This window comes from Chenopodium album, chromosome 14 (assembly GCF_948465745.1).
Source record: "Chenopodium album chromosome 14, dcCheAlbu1.1, whole genome shotgun sequence".
Classification (NCBI taxonomy): domain Eukaryota; kingdom Viridiplantae; phylum Streptophyta; class Magnoliopsida; order Caryophyllales; family Amaranthaceae; genus Chenopodium; species Chenopodium album.
The window spans coordinates 52,359,755-52,367,520 of NC_137847.1; the positions used below are offsets into that span (position 1 = coordinate 52,359,755).

Here is a 7,766-nt window from a genome sequence, read left to right on the forward strand (position 1 = left end):
AAATCTCTATAAATCATATTTTATTATTTTTAGATGTTCACTAGTCTCTCCTCCAATCCTCTCAGTTATTTTTGCTTTTTACAATTTTTATTTTTCCACCAATCCCATTACCTCTATATTTTATTACTTCTTCAATTTCTCTTAAAACTCCGCGCATGGAGAAATAAAGCAAGTAATTAAAAACGAAGGGAGTACCTCTGTTAACTTATAGTTATAACAAAGAGGTATTATTTATAATATATAAATAATACCAGTTTGTTATTGAATTTGGTATTTTCTACATTGTATACAAAATAGCTTTAACATTTTAAGATTTTGACCTTCAATTGATCGGGCTTGCCCTAGTTCATCTTCTATGTAAACATTTGATGTTTATCATGGGGTAAATGTGTAATTTTCTATATAAAATGAAGGATATTTTTGTAATTCACACTCTAGTTCATCTTCTTCCTGTTTTCCTTCATCGGTTCATCTGCTCCTCAACTAGCTTACTTTACCCACCTCCATTTTCTTCATGGATCCCCTCCATCCTCTTCATTTGTTTCTTTACACTTTCATCTTCTTCTTCAAGCTATTTCAATGGAGATTTATATAACATCGACACCACCATTTTCGGTGGCTTTGTCGCTCAATTAACTGAAAACCCTAATAAAAAAAAGGAGAAATAAAGGTTTGATTAGCCCTAAAGGGTAGGTGAGCTTTCCTCCTCCATTGAAGCTATGGGTGAGCAAATCGGAAATTTTAGGATCTGGATTTGGAATTGGTTGGGACCAGGTTCTAACTTTTGGAACTGAAATTGGAATTGGTTTCACCGGGTATCGGTTCCGATTCGAGTACCTACTTTTATACATACTTGCTGATATAAAATACAAATTATAATTTTTTTTGGTTTATTTTCATTTTTAACGTTTAATACTTATATTTTTATATGCATTAAGCTATTTAATTTATGTTAGATATTAATATTATTTATTTTTATTTTTTAATTAGATACATTCAACGTTTTTTTGTTTTTTTTTTTTGTTTTAAAATATATTTAGTTCAATATATATTGGGTAACCGAGTACCCAACCTTTTTCGAGTTCCAAAAAATTGAGAATTGGAATAAAAATCGGTTGCAACCAGGTCCTTAATTTATTACCCGGAATTGGAACCACTAATTCCGATTCCGGACCCGCTAGTTCCTAACCAGTTCCGATTCCAATTTCAGATATCCAGAATTTTTGTTCACCCCTAATTGAAGCTAAGCTTTTTATCTTCATTAATGGTGAAGCAAGCACTTCGAAACTCAAGTCAAATGTACCAGCAGTGAATAAATTGATTTTTTTTTACACAAATATCAAAATAATTTAATTACACAATTGCTAGTTTGCCACTAGATAAACATTGTTTCTTTATCTAGGAGATAAACTTTTATTTTCCTCGATATTATTGAATTTTTTGTTATGTGAACCCAGTATTAAAACTGCAATTGGATTAAAATCTGAAGTGATGAATTTCTATTCTGTGTATTGATTCAAAGATTTAGGAGTAGATCTTTACAGATGATGCTAAAAAAAAATGAAATGAACAAGCAATAAGAGGCTATAAGTGCGTGTTTTGTACTTTCTTCGTTTCCATATAAAAAGTTTCATTTCATTTGAAAAGGTTGTCCTTTATTAAAATTTCAAATCACTCAAATCTTGCCACTCCATATTTTCACCTTTAAGCAATAAATTTCACTCTTTTTATTCACTTTCGTAAAAATGTGTGCAAAACGTAATTGAGATTTTCGTTTGGGGCATTGGAAATGTTATACTAACTTCATTTTATATTTTTTGCAACTTTGAAATTTTTTATATCTCTCAAATAATAGTATAATATCCCAAAATTGCAAAAAAATATGAAACGGAGGTAGTAATTGAAAAAACAAACGATTTTATAAGGCATTGGCATGATAATCTGTTAGATGATTATAAACAGTTTCATGTTTGCTTAATTTGAACATCAGCACCATATATATGTACATTTAACTAATGTAAGAATCAGAATTCTTCACTATCATTATGACAGTACTTTAGGATTAAAAACAGATGAATAGCTAAAAGAATAATGAATTATTAGTTCGTTAATAACATGAATTCAGATGAATAACTAAAAATATGGTTAAATGAATAGATGAATAGCCTAATGGACTAAAAATTGATAAGAGTATAGCTCAAAGCCTCTGGCGGATCAAATAAGCTGATATGAATAATTTTCCTTGCCAACTTTAAAATCCGCTTGAAGGATCAGCTTCTGAAAACAAATCATTTGAGGAATAAAATTTGGGGGTGTTATTTTCTGAAGCACAAGGTGCTACTTTCTACGAGGGAGTTGTGGCGAGGGATGTTAGAAGTTAAAGAGGTTATTAGATGAATCTTAAATGGATGTATGGACACCATTGATGCGGTATTTACAATGAGATCAAGCTGAGAAGAATGATTGAAACATTTTGTTTTGCTTGATTCGAATAGAAATTGATGAGACTTGTAAGTTGAGTGATACATATATCCAACAAGAGAGGGTACTGCTGCAAGGTGAAAAGTGCAATAGGAACAAATCAGATTAGGGCAATAGAAATAGGAAGCCAATTCACACCTTCAATAAAAGTTATGAATGTTGCAGTGAAGGCCAGTATCATGGTTGCAATTGAAACGAACAATAAGGTGAGTCCCATCATGAGCTTTAAGGGAAGTGAAATTTAGAAACATAATGCGAAGTAAGAGTTGATAAAAACATCAGCACAGAAACGAGGGAGGTGAACAACGATACTCCAGTCGAGGAGGAAAATACCACAAAGCATAGACTTTTTAGTAAGACAACACTTCCTTTATCGTTAACACCTCCTGGTAGTTCGAAGGCAGCTGAGAATACCACAGTAGCTATAAGAGTAGCAACAAGTGCACATGATTCAACAGTCTTCTTCATCCATTGTTCGCCTTTGGCCCTTAACTCTTCACGTTCCTCGCTAAACAAGGTTTGAGGAGTTTTTTTATCCATATTTTCAGCTTCAACATACTCAGGTCTTAATGTCTTACTACGTTTTTTACTGCCTACAACAAAGCAAGAAATCAACAAGTTTAGTGGCTGTTTGGTTAGATGTGTACTTGTGTAGCAACTGGCAAGCGCCAATTTTTGTATGGTTCGATACAAGACTTCCTACTTCCTAGTCGAAGTTATAGGGGAACTAGATAAGCTTTAATTTACGGGAAGTATATCAAATTGTTATTGTCAACTATATAATGTATAGTTATGCTATTTTTAGGAAAAATTGAAAAATATAATCTCACCTTTGGCACAGCTGTTCAAAATAAAAATAATCCAACCTTGTATCCCCATCTTCTCAAAATGATCATTTTATCGGTTTGTGAAATTGGTAACCAGTTTTCGAAGGTGACTTGACACTTGTCACCTTCTAATTGGTCCTATTTTTAAATAATTTTTTTTAAAAACAAATCAATTAAAAAAAAAAATTTCCTAGCCACACGACCACCCCCTTCATTGCCGGACTAAAACGGCCCACCACCATCACAACCCTCTGCCGTTGCCCCTTACCACCATCACAACAAAGTCTCACCTTCCTCTGCAGTTGCTGCCACCACAACCCTACTAGCTACCATGGTACCCACTACCCAGCTACCACGAAACCCGAAACCCAGCTACCATATCTGGACACCATTCGACCTAGCCACCACCACAAACGAAACCCCACCAATTCGAACACAATTCGACCATCGAGCCACGACCACAACACTTCCATCACTTGCCATCGAAAATCGGCCAACCCTAGTGCTTAGCCCACAAATCAGCTAACACCTCCCTCACACACCTTCGCAGACCATCGCTTTCTTTTTCCTCTGATTCCGTTGCGTTGTTCTCTGCGTCGTCGGTGGTTGTGGTGTTTAGTGAAGGGATGGGTTTAGGAAATTAGGGGGTTTCGGGATGGGAGACATCATGTAGGGGTGGGGATGGTGGCTATTCAGGAGAGTTTTGGGATTTGGGTGGGGGTGGCTCAGGCGGCAAGGGGCGGGGTTGGGGTTGCTCAGGCGCGATGAGGGATGGTGGCTGCACAGTTGTGGATTGCAGGTCAGGTGGTGGTGTGGAGGTGGTTACGGTGATCGACATGGATGCAGCCATGGAGGGGGTGAGGTGAGAGAAGAGGGATTAGAGGAAAATTAAAAGTAAATAAATAAAAAAAAACCTGTTTTACAGGTTGAAGGTAAAAAGGATCATTTTGTGAAGATAGGGATACAAGGTTGGATTATTTCTGAAATACGCAAAGGTGAAATTATTTTGAGTAGATGTGCCAAAGGTGGGATTATTATTTTTAATTTTTCCTTGTTTTTATATGTTAACCAACTAAAGCTTATATTTATAAAAAAAAGAAATGGATTATAGAATTTTCATTGACATAGAGTTATTATTATCTTGATTCACAATATTTCGCGTTGCATTTGCAAAGGTGCTCCTGACACAGAGTTAAGTCGGAGAGGGGGTGCTAACTTGTCAGCCAAATGCAACAGCATGTTATTACCATGATCATGTTTGAATGTAGCGATTAAGTCCTTATTACTCTAATCTCATATATTAGCTGAAAGATCTCCTCATGACGATGCACGATCACAACGTTGAAAATAGTACGCCTATTTTCATCTACCTTCCATATAAGATCAGGATAAGACCAGATTAGGGTTGTCAAAAACTCAACCTTCCCTAATTTCGCTGCAACAAATAATAGCCTCCAAGGAGAAGCTATCAAGTTTGATATATCCTCCTCCTTCAGTTTGATGACTTCGCCCCAAAGGTTTTGTGTTAGTTGAAGTGCAAGTTGTGGCTCTACCCTTTTCTCTTGATGTATACTACCCACTGAAGTAGATGGAGTGAACATCGATTAATTGATCAATTTGACACTAATTGGCAAATATAGAGAGCAATTTTACATACACAATTAACAACTTATTTAATCAATCGATCCATTTGGCATTAATAAGGAGGGTAAGGAGTGTTTTTAAACGCACTTTTGATTTTTTACAAGGTACTGGATTTTTTTTTTTTTTTTTTTACTTAAATAAAGTCTTATGGATATTGTTAAGGTTGGTGAGTGCACAACAGAAGCATATTAAATTCCTCTATCACTCTTGTATACATAATATTCTAGAATGTTCACGAGCCATGTATTCTAGTAGCTTCCAAGAAATCTCTAAATCATTTTAGGGACTTACATGATAAGCTAGCTAGTAGAAAAATCTAGAGAAATGAGGAACAAGACCAACCATGCTACATGTATTCGAAAGCTTCTAGAACATGAACAAATACGTACTCCACCAAACAATAGGCCTAGAAAATTTGGGCCACACCTAATAGATATTGTGGTTAGAGTGTGCTTTGATCAAAATACTATTAAACGAGATCCTTAATCCTTATTAAAGTCGTTTTGAGGAGCCATTTCCAAAAATTTCCAAATATCTCTTGTTTATTTGTCTCAGATAAAGTTTTTCAAAAAATAAAATCTTAGATAAAGATAATTCATGATATGTAAACCAAAAAAAGAATGCTTAATTATTTTAGTTGTGGAGCATTTTATTATGCAAAAATTTTTGCATGCCCCCGGTTTATAATAATTTATTGTAAATCGGGCGCCGCCACACATGCCACTTTATTTTTTTTTTATTTTTTTTAAATTTCATAAAAAAAACGTCGCGAAAACTGAGAAAACTCTTACCTTAATTTTAGTAATCGAAGAGCAACAATGGAGGAGAGAGAAACTGAGAAAACGTAGAGAGAAAACGCGAAATTGATTACCTTAAGGATTCGATCGATTCGATCATTAATGGAGGATTCATCAGGAAACTTCAATTCATCAAATTGCAGTAATTTGATCCACGATTTTCTACAACAACAGAGGCAATTTCAAACACCATTGTTAGGTGATTTTCGACCTAAATCGCACAATAATAGAAGATGAAACAGAGAATTTTGTAGATGATAACATAGAAACTACTCGAATTGATGATGAACACAAAGAAGCGCCATTAATGAACGTGGATAGAGAAAGTATAAGCACGAATCAGGACAATAGAGGTAATCAAATTGATAACGCAAAAGAGATAGAAAATCAAGTGGTTCATCGTAAGTCAATTGATTCAAATTCAGCACAAACATCCAAATAAAATGAAACTGAAGGTAATTTCGATACAATCAACCTTCTAATTGGAATGAAACTGAATTTTGAAGTTAATGTGCTGAATTTTGTTACTCTTTGTGTGCACAAATGTTACCCTTTTTATGCATAAATGTGACCCTTTGTACACACAAATGTTACCCTTTTGTAAACTCACATGTTACCTTTTTGTAATAAAATGTACAATCAATCTTGTAATTATTATGCAAAAACGTTACCCTTTTTATGCACAAACATTACCCTTTTTATGCATAAAGGTGACCCTTTTTATGTATAAAGGTGACCCCTTTTTATACACAAATTTTACCCTTTTATATACTCACATGTTACCCTTTTTGTAATATAAAGTTACCCTTTTTATGCGTAGATGTTATCCATTTTATGCATAAAAGTGACCCATATAAAACATAGTATTTCTCTAAACAGAATGATATGTTGCTACTGTTTATCTGATATGACAGTGTTAAATCACATATGCAAATCCAATTGATGCTTCTGGTTTAGATCTTAGAGGATCATTTGTTGGTGTGGTAAGACACAATTTGAATAAATCTTGGAATTGTAAGAAAAAGCATGCTGCTATACTCGGTTTTTCAATAAGATAGTAAGTGAAAAATATTATGTGTGTTCTGCTGAAGGAAAGAGAAATTCAGGTGACAAGAAAAAAAAATTGGTTGAAATGATTGATGAAAAGAATGTAAATGAGAAAGCAAGAAAGCAAAGACAAGTAGCCATCACACGATCTGATTGTAAGGCAAGCATAAGAGCAAAACTTAATAAAGAAGGACAGTTCGAGGTGGTGTCACATGTAATACGACATAACCATGAGCTAACAAGGTCACAGTGACATTATCTGCATTGTCTGAAAGAAGAAAAAGCTAAAGCAATCAAAACAATGAAATCTTCAGGTTTGACTACAACGGACAGTTACAATTACATGGCTACTGAAGCTGGAGGAGAATAGAATATAGGACACAATGTTGTAGATCATCTAAATTTCTGTTCAAGGTTAAGAATGGAGCAAATTGAGGCTGGAGATGCTCAAACTTTAGTGAACCTTTTAAATCAAGAACAATCAGAGGATCCAAACTTCTTTTTTAGAATGAAGTTTGACAATGAAGGAAGAATTTCCAATATCTTTTAGAGAGATTCGATGATGCTAGAAGACTATAGAATATATGGAGATGTTCTTGTCTTTGATACAACATACAAAACCAATCGATATAATCTTATATGTGCTCCATTTGTTAGCATAAACAATCATTGGCATAATTGTATGTTTGCATGTGCTTTTATTGGGGATGAAAAAAACTGAATCATTTGTGTGGCTACTAAATACCTTCTTGAAAGCTATGGAGGGTAAAACACAAACTTCAATATTCACTGACCAGGACCAAGTAATGGCAAATGCAATTGAGCAGGTAATAAGTTTATATTTATTGCATAAAGTGACCCTAAGTAATAAGTTACACTTTTTAGCGTATAAAGTGACCCATTTTACTGCATAAAGTGGTCATTTTTAATGCATAAAGTGATCCTCTTATTTTGAATGTAGGTGCTTCCC

At 34.3% G+C, this 7,766-nt stretch overlaps 1 pseudogene; it reads right to left on the reverse strand.

Annotated features, from left to right (window-relative positions):
- Positions 1-2,251: 2,251 nt before the first annotated feature.
- On the reverse strand, positions 2,252-4,909 carry LOC145578354 (uncharacterized; annotated as a pseudogene).
- Between the last annotated feature and the right edge of the window lie 2,857 nt (positions 4,910-7,766).